A 13240-nucleotide genomic window follows, 5' to 3' on the forward strand; every position below is an offset into this window, starting at 1 on the left:
TTGTTAAGCAATTGGGCTTAATAAACAATTTGCTTTTTTTCTAAATTTAAGTAGTTTAACTTTGGAATAAAAAACCCCACAACTTAAAAGATAATAACAAAGGGAAATGGGAAAACGTGAAAATCATTTCCAATTAAAGGGATCAAGTGTTATAAACTTTATTTTTATGTGCAAACACAATATCGGGTTACCTATAAAGGGTAAGTACTGAATCAGTAGAATAAATAATTCTTCATTAAACAAAAACCAGAGAAGGTTGTAAGTGAAATGACAGACAAGATTAGCCATTTTTCATAAAACATGTTGAAAAAGAAGTCTGGGTTAATGAGAAAAGTCAAGAATCAGGAAGCCTAGGTTTTCTCCCTGACTACTATCGACTGACTGGATGACAATTGGTAGGTTGGCCAATTTGCATAGCCTTCAATTGTCTCATAGGCAAAGTAATGGAATTTGTGACGTAAAAGATTCCTAAATCTGGTTGTTTATCAGTAATTTTGCTTTGCCAGTCTCCAGATCTGCTGAATTCGAACTGAATCTCCAGAAGCAAAGCTCAACAATGTTAATACATACATATATATATATAGCTTCATATATATACACATATGCGTGTGTGTGTGCAATTCTGGGTAATTATAATGATCTGCCATTATTGTAAATATTGGGCAAAATGATGGCTAGTTTTCCTTTTTCACTTTAAAATTGCAAGACTTTATGATTATTTATACATCACTAAGTTGGTATATTAAGATATAAGATATTTTTCTGGCCTAACACTAAAAAATAAAAAAGAAGAACAACAACAGAAATTGTATCACTTAAAACAAAAACTGAACTAAAAAAAAATCAATTTGGGGACAAAGTTTCCAAGAGTCCCATGGATACTTTGGTATTTTTTCACTTTTCCTCAGAACTTTCATTTTTTTAACTGAATATTTGTTGTTACTACTTTTGATATTATGTGGCTGCAATTGATTATGATTGTTATTGATTGAATTGATTGTTATTGATATATCTTGAATTTACAAAAGCTAATTGCCACAGGAATGACATTAGCATATATGCTCTGATTCTAGGGAAAGTGGTAGAATTTTTCTCTTATGAATTTCAATGTAATCAGCATACTGAAATTCTACTTTAGGATAAGGCAGGAGAAACCAGATTGAATCCAATAGCAATATCTGAAGAAAGAGAAATGGAATCTGGAAATGATTGGTAAATTACTTTCTGTGTAAAACTTATCTTTTTACAATCTCACTCCAAATAGGAGGATTCACAAATTTAACTCTACCTTAGATATATCAAAGAAAACTTTCTTATAAGTCACCTAACTACCTAATTACGTCTAGTGACAGAAGATGTAAAATGACTTCACTTTTGGTGAATATATTATTTTTTTGATATACAACTTGATCACAAGGACATGTCAATCTTTGTGTTATGTTAGTGCTTTAGTGCTCCAGGAAGCAGTATAGATTCTTGTGGGATTTTAACATACTAATTGACACAAGAGATAAGATGCCTCATTATAAATGAAGGCTTTCTTTGCTTTATCACATTTATCTAATTGTCATTCTCTATCTCTCCCCCCCCCATAGTCTCTCTTTCTCTCTCTCTGATGTTGTTAAAAAGCTGCTCCATATTTAATTTTGGACTAGAACTTAAAATACACATTCCTATTTCCAGATAATGCTTTAAAAATTATTCTCATATAATGGCAGCAAAAATATAATTCTGCAATTCCAAAAGGGCTAAACTAAAATCAACAGTAATTCAGTGTTCTCATGTTTCATTTTAAAAATTATTCATTATTAAAAATGAAAAGAACTTCTAAGCAACTCTTTTCTCCAGCTATTCAATAGGTTCACCTCATATATATGAATACACATTTTTAGTTTTGGGGAGAAAGCTACAATGTTTTATTCCATGCACTTTTCTGAAAGCATTCTTTAAGAGCCAAATAGCCCAAGAAAATGAAACATTCAACCAGTTCAGAAGATGAGCAGAAAAAAGTTTAACTACTGGGATAAATAGCACTCCCACATTATACCTGATTTATGCCATTTCCTGAAGCAACTGGAAATATAATTGAATTAGAACTAATCTCATAATAAGATATTAAGAATGTAGACATTTTACAACTATCAAGTAAGTTTGTGAAGCATGTTCATTTTATGTTAACTTGATTCCCCTGAATTACCTAGTTAGTATACTAGTCACTATTAATTCAGCCATTAGGAATATCAAACCTACAGAAAAGAACTTCAGTATTCGGAAGATTATGTCATTGTCAACCATGTACTGCTCTCAGAACTGCTCATATAATTTATTTTCAACATAAATATATACCCTCAATACAAGGTGTCTAATTAAATCAACCACCACCATGAGTAAATGATGGTGTTCTTTCTTCTAGGTTTAAATTTTGCTCTTTGTCCCTGATTCATGGAATGGCTCAAACACCTTACAGTGCCACACTCATCTGTAACAGGTTCACACAATTCTTGGTATTTTCTCTGCTCTTCAATTTCTATTTAATCTATGTACTGTACTACAATTGGTATAAAAGCCGGATTTTGGCTTTCCATTTGGGACAAATGGTGACTCTTTAGTTTTTCAGATATAGTGAGATGTCTGATCTTCTTCACATGAATGAAGAGAAACAACCTAGTAATTAGTTGAAGAACTCCACAGCACATCTAGATTCCTCATCCCCCTACCGACTTCTCTAATTGTCCTTGGATATTTCATATCAGTATAATGCTAAGAAAGGGCAACTTATCAAATATAAAAATTTAAGACCATGCATATTCTAAAAATAATCTTAAAACAGATATTCTGGAAGTTCATTCTAAGTGTCATAGTGGGTGTTTATATTTGGTTTTTTGTTTGACTTAGTGGATAAGAACCAGAGCATTTGTTGCACTAAATGGCTGACCTCTCCAGATAAACTATTTTCATCACTAATTTCTAAGATTGTGTGATATACCACACTAACCATAATGCTCCTCTGAGGATTCAGTCATCTGAATCTACAGTCATCTGTAGATGATTACACTCTAATTTAGCACTCTATGGAACCCAAGTCTGAATCATGAATCAAAAAAAAAAAAAAAAAAAGCATGCTAATTCTCAGGCTCCTGAAATTTATATTCTCTCTTTTCTTCTTTCTTTCACACTTTCTCCTCTTTTTCCTAAATGCTTTGGAGAGAAAAATCCAGAAGCTCTTGTAGGATAGAGAAATACAACAAATTTGAATCTGTTGAAGAGATAGATTCTCTCAGTTCTTGGGCAAATCCAGAAGGTGAGCCAAAGTGTTAGGAAGAAGACATTACTATCTTTTTAGGAAAGCACTTCTCTGATGGTGTGGGTAGAAGAGATGTGAGAGCATACAACACTTCCTATATATACTTGCTTTGCTGTCTAGAAAGTCATCATTAATATGCAAATATGTTATGCATAAATATGAAGTTGTTACATCATTTTATGTTTTAAAAAGAAGCAGATATAAAGTGGTGAGTTGTGAAAAAACACAGTGTAGGTGTCCCAATACCACTTCTATTCTACTTTCCCTTCAAGTTTATACAGAATAATCTTATATTCTTAAATTCTAGAAAGGGTCTCCAAATAGTTTGCATCGTCTACTTCATTAATTCTGGAACTATCACAGGGTGGACTAAACTAGTGTCTTACCAGATATTAGAATATAGTGGTGAAGTTCCTGAGCTCTGGAATTGGATTGCCATGACTAATTCCAAGCTCTTCTATATGCTAACTATGCAACTTTGGGCAAGTTACTTCATTATTCCAAGATTCAGTTTGCTTATCCGTAAAATGAAAACAAAGGAGCTGCATCATAAGATTATTGTCAGCTAAACCACTCAAGTACATACGCCATGACTAGCTTATTTAACAATTACTTACTGGAGGAATTAAGATGGTGGATGTCTCATCCCTTGAACACAACTAGATAGTTATCAAATCATTCTGAACACCCAAGAAATGGATGTCTGAGAGAACAAAAACTGCAAGTCTACAAGTAAAAAAGTGACCACCTTTAGGAAGGTAGGAGGTGCGGAAGTTCACCTAGGGGAGACTCAGCTGTGGATGCAGCAGCAGGGAGGGAGCCTGCTTAAGGAGGCTACCAGAAAGTATCAGAAGCAGCAGAGCACAAAATCTGAACTTTCGGAAGTTCACTACCATGGGGGTGTGACTGGATTAAAGGTGCTCAGGTGGCAAAAGGGGGCAGAATCCCCGGAGTGACAGGGTGGTCTGAGGATCCCCTGGGTTGCAGGAGGAATGGGTGACGTCAAGGCGCTGCACTGTTTCCAGGCATTGGAGCTGACAAGCCAGCCAAGAGCATTGGGTCTTGGTGCAGGCTTTCTGCTAGAAACTGTTAACTTCTGTGCAGTCGGGCATCCACTTTCCTGGGACAGGCCTGGAAGCTTGGTGAGACCCTCCCTGGAGGAAACCGTTGTAGTCCACTCCTTGGGAGTCCCTGAAACTTGGGAGTTTTGAAACTCAATCGTGTGCCTGAGATAAAAAAGCTCAGACTCAGGCAGGGTGAATACAGGGTTCAGACGGAAACTGGGGATACAAATAGAGTGATTGACTGCTCTTCTGTGAGGGTTCACTGGAAAGTAGGCGGCACGCACTTTCAGCTCTGAGGCCGGAGCTGGGTGCATCCATTTTAATCCGGCCCAAAAGTGTTAAAAAGCCTTCGGGGAGCAAAACAGCGCCACCTAGTGGAGGCCGGAGCTGAGTACACCAAGCTCCACCTCCCTGCACCCTGGAGATGCATTTCCACTGAAACAAGACCGCCTGAGAATCCGTGCAGCAGGCCCCGCCCCCAGACAACCAGCACAAACAATGAGTTCACACTAAGTTTATTGATCATAGAGTGCGGCAAAGCTTTAGCTCTAGGGGAAATAGGATCTAGCTTCCTTTTTTACTTTTATTCTTTGGTTTGTTTGTTTGTTTTTACTTATTATTTTTTCATTTATTTTCTTTTTTTTTTTTTTACTTTTTATTACTAATTTTTTTAAATTTTTATTATTATATATACTTTTTATATATTTTTTTATTTTTTTGGTTTACTTTCATTTCATTTCATTTTATTTTTTTATTTTGTGACCTAGATTCTTTTAAGGAGCAGACCAAAACACACCCAGGATCTAGGCTTCTTTTGGTTTTGTTTTTTGTTGTTGTTGTTCTTTTTTCTCTTTCTTCTTTTCTTTTCTGGACAAAATGACAACATGGAGGAATTCACCCCAAAAAAAGAACACAAGGTAGAACTCACAGCCAGGGATTTAATCAGTACAAACATAAGTCAGATGTCTAAACTAGGATTTAAAACAACAATTATAAGGATACTAGCTGGACTTGAAAAGAGCATAGAAGACATTAGAGAATCCCTTACCCCAGAGATAAAAGAACTAAAATCTAGTCAGGCCAAAATTTAAAATGATTTAACTGAAATGCAAATACAAATGAAGACCATAAAAATGAGGATGGATGAATCAGAGGAGTGAAATCAGTGATAACAGAAGATAAAATGCTGAAAAGAAGAGGGAAAGAAAGGTAATGGATCACGAAGGTAGACTTAGGGAACTCAGCAACTTATTAAAACATAATAACATTCATATCATAGGAGTCACAGAAGATGAAGAGAGAGATTAAAGGGACAGAAGTTTTATTCAAACAAATTATAGCTGAAACTTTTCTAATCTGGGGAAGGACACAGACATCAAAATCCAAGAAGCACAGAGAACTCCCATGAAATTCAACAAAAGCCAACCATAGGCATAACATTGTCAAATTCATAAAATACCCAGACAAGGAAAGAATCCTGAAAGCAGCAAGGGAAAAAAAGGTCCTTAACCTACAAGGGAAGACCGATAAGGTTCGCAGAGGATCTGTCCACAGAGACCTGGCCAGCCAGAAAGGAGTGGAAGGAAATATTTAACATGATGAATGGGAAAAATACGCAGCCAAGAATGCTTTATCCAGCAAGGCTGTCATTCAGAATAGAAGGAGAGATAAAGATTTTTTTCAGACAAACAAAAACTAAAGGAGTTCATGACCACTAAACTAGCCCTGCAAGAAATTTTTAAGGGGGACTCTTCAGGTGGAGAAAAAAAAGACCAAAAGCAACAAAGACTAGAAAGGACCAGCGAACATCACCAGAAACACCAACTCTACAGGTAACACAATGGCACTAAATTCATATGGTTCAATAATCACTCTGAATGTAAATAGATTAAATCAAAAGACATATGGTATCAGAATGGATTAAAAAACAAGATCCATCTATATGCTGCCTATAAGGGATTCATTTTAGACCTAAGGACACCTGCATATTGAAAGTGAGGGGATGGAGAACCATCTACAATGCTAATGGATATCAAAAGGAAGCCAGAATAGACATACTTATATCAGACAAACTAGATTTTAAAACAAAATCTATTACAGGAGATGAAGAAGGGCACTATATCATAAACTATCCATCAAGATATCTAACAATTGTAAACATTTATGCCCCAACCTGGGAGCACCCAAATATATAAACTGATTAATAATAAACATAAAGAAATCCATTGATAATAATATAATAATAGTAGGGAATTTAACACCCCACTTATAGAAATGGACAGATTGAGCAGAATATCAACAAGGAAACAGTGGCTTTGAATGACACACTGGACCAGATGGACTTAACAGATGTTTTCAGAACATTTCATCCTAAAGCGGCAGAATACACATTCTTCTTGAGTACACATGGAACATTCTCCAGAATAGATCACATACTGGATCACAAATCAGCCCTAAACAAGTACAAAAAGATGGAGATCATACCGTGCATATTTTCAGACCACAATGCTATGAAACTGGAAGTCAAACACAAGAAAAAATTTGGAAAGACCTCAAATACATGAAGGTTAAAGAATATCCTTCTAAAGAATGAAAGGGTTAACCAGGGAATTAAAGAATTAAAAAAAATATATGGAAGCAAATTACAATGAAAGCACAACAGCCCAAAACTTTTGGGATGCAGCAAAGGCAGTCCTAAGAGGGAAATATATTGCAATTCAGGCCTACCTCAAGAAGTAAGAAAAGTCTCAAATACACAACTTAACCTTATACCTAAAGGAGCTGGGAAAGGAACAGCAAATAAAGCCTAAAGCCAGCAGAAGGGAAATAATAAAGATTAGAGCAGAAATAAATGATATAGAAACAAACAAACAAAAATAGTAGAACAGATTAATGAAACTAAGAGCTGGTTCTTTGAAAGAATTAATAAAATTGACAAACCCCTAGCCAGACTTATCAAAAAGAAAAGAGAAAAGACCCAGATAGATAAAATCATGAATGATAGAGGAGAGATCACAACCAACACCACAGAAATACAAATTATATAAGAGAATATTATGAAAAATTATATGCCAACAAACTGGGCAACCTGGAAGAAATGGACAAATTCCTAGAAACTTACAAACTATCAAAATTGAAACAGGTGGAAACAGAAAATTTGAACAGACCCATAACCTGCAAAGAAATTGAATCAGTAATCAAAAATCTCCCAAAAAATAAAAGCCCTGGGCCAGACGGCTTCCCTGGAGAATTCTACCAGACATTTAAAGAAGAGTTAATACCTATTCTTCTCAAACTGTTGCAAAAAATAGAAATGGAAGGAAAACTTCCAAACTTGTTCTACGAAGCCAGCATTACCTTGATTCCAAAACTAGAAAAGACCCCAATAAAAAGGAGAATTAGAGGCCAATATCCCTGATGAACATGGATGCAAAATTTTTCAATAAAATATTTGCAAATCAAATTAAACAGTACATTAAATTATTAATTATTAATTTGTTATTTATTTATATTAATTATTAAATTATTCACCACAATCAAGTGGAATTTATTCCTGGGCTGCAGGGTGGTTCAATATTTGCAAATCAATCAATGTGATATACCATATTAATAAAAGAAAGGATAAGAACCATACAAGCCTGTCAATAGATGCAGAAAAAGCATTTGACAAAATATGGCATCCTTTCATGATAAAATCCCTCAACAGAGAAGGGATAGATGGAACATCCCTCAACATCATAAAGGTCATATATGAAAGATCCACAGCTAATATCCTCAATGGGGGAGAAACAGAGTCTTTCCCCTATGGTCGGGAACAAGACAATGATGTCCTCTCTCACCATTACTATTTAACATAGGAAGTCTTAGCTTCAGCAATTACACAACAAAATGAAATAAAAGGCATCCTAATTGACAAGGAAGAAGTCAAACTTTCACTACTTGCAGATGACATGATCCTCTGTAGAAAACCCAAAAGACTCCACCAAAAAATTGCTAGAACTCGGGCGCCTGGGTGGCTCAGTTGGTTAAGCGACTGCCTTCGGCTCAGGTCATGATCCTGGAGTCCCTGGATCGAGTCCCACATCGGGCTCCCTGCTCGGCAGGGAGTCTGCTTCTCCCTCTGACCCTCCTCCCTCTCATGCTCTCTGTCTCTCATTCTCTGTCTCGCAAATAAATAAAATCTAAAAAAAAAAAAATTGCTAGAACTCATACATGAATTCAGCAAAGTCACAGGATATAAAATCAATGTGCAGAAATCTATTGCATTTCTATACACCAATAATGAAACAGCAGAAAAGAAATCAAGGAATTGATCCCATTTGTAATTGCACCAAAAAGAGTCAGATACATGGCAATAAATCCAACTAAAGAAGTAAAAGATTGGAAAACTACAGAACACTTATGAAAGAAATTGAAGAGGACACAAAGAAATGGAAAAGCATTCCATACTCACGAATTGGAAGAACAAACATTGTTAAAATGTCTACACTACCCAAAACAATCTATACATTTAATGCAATTCCTATCAAAATACCACCAGCATTTTTCACAAAGCTAGAACTAACAATTCTAAAATTTGTATGGAACCACAAGAGACTTGAATAGTCAAAGCAATCCCGATAAAGAAAAACAAAATTGGAGGCATCATGATTCCAGATTTCAAGCTATATTACAAAGCTATATTCATCAAGACAGTATGGTACTAGCACAAAAACAGATACACAGATCAATGGAACAGAACAGAAAGCCCAGAAATGGACCCACAACTCTATGGTCAACTAATTTTCAACAAAGCAGGAAAGAATATCCAATGGAAAAAAGACAGTCTCTTCAACAAATGGTGTTGGGAAAACTGGACTGCAAAATGCACAAGAATTAAACTGGACCACTTTCTTACACGATACATGAAAATAAATTAAAATCAGATGAAAGACCTAAATGTGAGAAAGGAAACCACAAAAATCTTAGAGAACACAGGCAGAAATCTCTTTGACCTTGGCCGTAGCAACTTCTTACTAGATGTGTCACCAGAGGCAAGGGAAACAAAGCAAAAATGAACTATTGGGACTTCATCAAGATAAAAAGCTTCTGCACAGTGAAGTAAATAATCAACAAAACTAAAAGGCAGCCTATGGAATGGGAGAAGATATTTGCAAATGACTTATCTGATAAATGGTTAGTATCCAAAATCTACAAAGAACTTATCAAACTCCACACCCCCAAAAAAACAAACAATCCAGTTAAGAAATGGGCAAAAGATGTGAATAGACTTGTTTTCCAAAGATGACATCCAGATAGCTAAAAGACACATGAAAAGATACACAACATCACTCATCAACAGGCAAATGCAAATCAAAACCACGATGAGATACCACCTCACACCTGTCAGAATGACTAGAATTAACAACACAAGAAACAAGGGGCGTTGGCAAGGTTGTAGAGAAAGAGGCACCCTCTAACACTGTTGGTGGGAAAGCACACTGGTGCAGCCACTCTGGACAACCATATGGAGGTTTCTCAAAAAGTTAAAAATAGAACAATTGCATTAGCAGGTATTTATCTAAAGGATACAAAAATACAGATTCGAAGGGGTACATGCATCCCAATGTTTACAGCAGCATTGTCGGCAATAGCCAAACTATGGAGAGAGCCAAAATATCCATTGAGTGATGAATGGATAAAGAAGATGCAATATATATACAATGGAATATTACTCAACCATCAGAAGATGAAATTTTGCCATTTGCAATGACATGGATGGAGCTAGAGTGTATTATGCTAAGTGAAATAAGTCAGTCAGAGAAAGATAAATACCATATGATCTCACTCATATGTAGAATTTAAGAAAGAAAACAGATGAACATATGGGAAGGGGGAAAAGAAAAAAAGGAGAGGGAACAAACCATAAGAGGCTCTTAAAGATAGAGAACAAAATGAGGGTTGAGGGAGGGAGGTGGATGGGGGATGGACTAAATGGGCGATAGGTATTAAGGAGGGCATTGTTATGATGAGTACCGGGTATTGTATGTATCACTGAATTCTACTCCAGAAACCAAAATTGCACTGTATGTTAAATACATAAAATTTATATTTAAAAATTACTTATTAAACATTACTTGTATAATTTTTCTTTATACAAATACTCTAATACTTGTAATCAAAAGCAGGGGAAAATTCCTTAGCATCTGGGCAGATCAAAATCAAATTGGATAATCGGTTTTGAGCTGACTTTAAGTCATAAAATATTATGGCTATGAAGCCAAAATACCACCAAATAGAGGCAGTGGGTTGGTAAAAAAACAGGAGAACTGGTGCCAAGGGAGTATTTTTAGCTCCAGTTTCTCCAATTACCAGCTGTGTGACCTTGAGTAAGTCACCTAATTTCTGAGGCTCAACTTTCTCATATGTAAAAAGGAATAACACACACCTATCAGACATTGTCATGGGAATTAAAAGAGATCACTTATGTAAATTAAAATACAAATGTTAAAAAAATAGAAAATATGAATGCTAAATTAAGATGAATTTCCTTCATTTTAGGAGACAATAAAAAACAGATACAAATAAATCTAACAAAAATGCCACATGTTCATGCCAAACTTCTCTCCTCTGTAGAGCCTTTCCTGCTTCTACAATTTTGTCTCCCTGAGATCAGTGTTGTTTACTGTTGCCTCTTTGTTATCTTCAGGCATATCCTCCTCATCACTCTCATAATTAATTGTTTATGAGTCTATGGCCTATAGAAATAAAACATGTCTTCCATATACCAAGCACTTAGCACAGAGACAGTGGATGGTGTTCTGCAAATTATCTTTTTAAATAACTGATTGAATACTTAAATGAAAGAATGCACTATCTTGACATTAAAGATAGGATATATCATTCCTTCCAATGTGTGGCCAAGAAAAAATTTCCATGCCCCTATATTTAGCTTACAATGTTCCTTCTATGTATGTATCTCCAGCTGCCTGATTCTTGGTATCATCATAGTTAGAAATGACATGCTAACATTCCAGAGTCAACTAGACATCTCTTTTGTCAGGTGGATAAAGACTCCAGCCTGCTGGTGGGGCTGAAGCTGCACAGCTACATGGAAAAAAAAAACCTTGGAATCCTGTATATAGTAGGGCCAGAAAAGGGGCATGAGCTTCATGAATATGGCCCTCGTACAACTGTGTCAGAACAAAGCTGGCTGCGAATCAAACCCTGTACTTGTCTGCCTGTCTTCCTGGAAGAGTTTATTGTTACATCAGCTATAAAAGGCAAGGTTTTTAAACGAGAAGCAGAGGAGAAGATAGAATGTCATTTAAAACACATTTCCAGACTTCTTCTCAAGTGAAAACCCAGTAACTTCGAGTGGACCCATGCCAACAATGTGTAAGCATTTCTTTACATGTCCAGATCACTCTCATCTCATCTTGGCTTCAGTCATATGTGAACCATAGAAGCCCGTCCTGTCTCGGATACTGTAAGCAGAGAATCAGCTCTTACACTCAAGTGGAACAGATTTGGGTGGAGAGTGCTGGTTAACTCATAAACAATTTATGAACTAAAGCATTTAGCAATTCTTGATTAAAGATTCAAATCCTTATAGCTCTTTGCCAATGAAATGTCGTTTCACTGTTTTCAATAACCATGCTTTGGAAATCATGGAAAATAATCCTACTTCACAGCTAGATAAGATTTTAATATTTAATCAGCTAACCTAAAAAAGTGCTTATGAAGAAAAACCTTAGTATTGATAAGTGCATGAAATATTTTATATAAAGCTCTTCAAAATATCCCTCTGAACTAAGAAGAGACAGGTTTTGTAGTGATAGTGGCTCGGAAATTCCAACCAATTTTGAAAAAAGAAAAAAAAAGCATTAAACCAATCAGATTGAATGTCAGAAAATTAATTATAATTTTTTTCATACATAGTTAATTATGGCCCTCCAAATTTTAAGTCTTCCACATTTGACAATGCTGAATCAGTATAAGCAATCAATTCTTCTTTAAGGTTGCTTTTAGTACCCCTGAAGTATTCGCAATCTATCTGACCCATCTCTTTGCTTCCAATTTAATGTAATCAGTGAAATTCCATTGTGTGGAGTGTCAGAGTCGTAGAGTGATGGCTAAATCAAAGACGTACTAAAAAATTCATAAAAAATCTGGAAATAGGCCAAAAGTAAACAAGCCAATAGACACAAACTGGAAGATTATACTCAACCCAAGGAGTTCTTAAGATCAAGGTCTGGATCTTAATCATCTTTTAATTCCCAGCACCTAGAACAAATAGTAAAATCTCAAAAGATTTTGGTAAAGAGCATGAAGGAACTGATTAAAAATTTCACTAATATAAAAATGTTCTCAGCTCAATATATGCTTATAAAGTCAGAATCAACACTGGAAGAATGTTAAATACATTATACTATTCTTCAAATCTTGACTTTAAATACCCCACCACAAGGTTGAAATGTGTCTTTGCAGTAAGCCTACCTTAAGTGAGCAGAACAGAGATGAAAGGGTAGAAGGAATGAGAACCTCCACTTGGGGTAATGGGTGTGTAGATGAAGTAAAAGTAGACATGAAGAGGGAGTCCCAAGCACTGTAAAGGAGGAAAAAAGTAAGTATCAGAACTTAGTTTTATCACAAAATTAACCTTATTCATTTATGAAGAATTTCCTAAGGGATTTTTTTCAAATAACAATCAATGAAAAGATCTTTAAAGAAGAAAAAAGAAATGAGTCACTTTAATTCAATCCAGTAAAAGCTTTTCTTTATTTTCTGAGTAATAGATTCTCTTTTCAGGCCTCCAAGGCCAAGTCTCTGTAGTCAGCATAAAGTGAAGTTGAGCAATTATTTGTTGAATTTTAATTTAAACAGTTGTAGA

General features: G+C 35.4%; 1 long non-coding RNA gene across 2 annotated transcripts in view; it reads right to left on the reverse strand.

The window, feature by feature from the left end:
• The window catches only part of LOC135364416 (uncharacterized), a 240121-nt gene that overhangs the window by 167398 nt on the left and 59483 nt on the right, over positions 1 to 13240 (reverse strand). For both annotated transcript variants that reach the window (XR_010411485.1, XR_010411486.1), the window contains exon 2: positions 12847 to 12955. This is a non-coding gene — a long non-coding RNA (uncharacterized LOC135364416). The remainder of the gene's footprint in view (positions 1 to 12846; positions 12956 to 13240) is intronic.

This window comes from Mirounga angustirostris, unplaced genomic scaffold (assembly GCF_029215605.1).
Source record: "Mirounga angustirostris isolate CCGP_5_RB_7025 unplaced genomic scaffold, mMirAng1.0.hap1 SCAF_5, whole genome shotgun sequence".
Classification (NCBI taxonomy): domain Eukaryota; kingdom Metazoa; phylum Chordata; class Mammalia; order Carnivora; family Phocidae; genus Mirounga; species Mirounga angustirostris.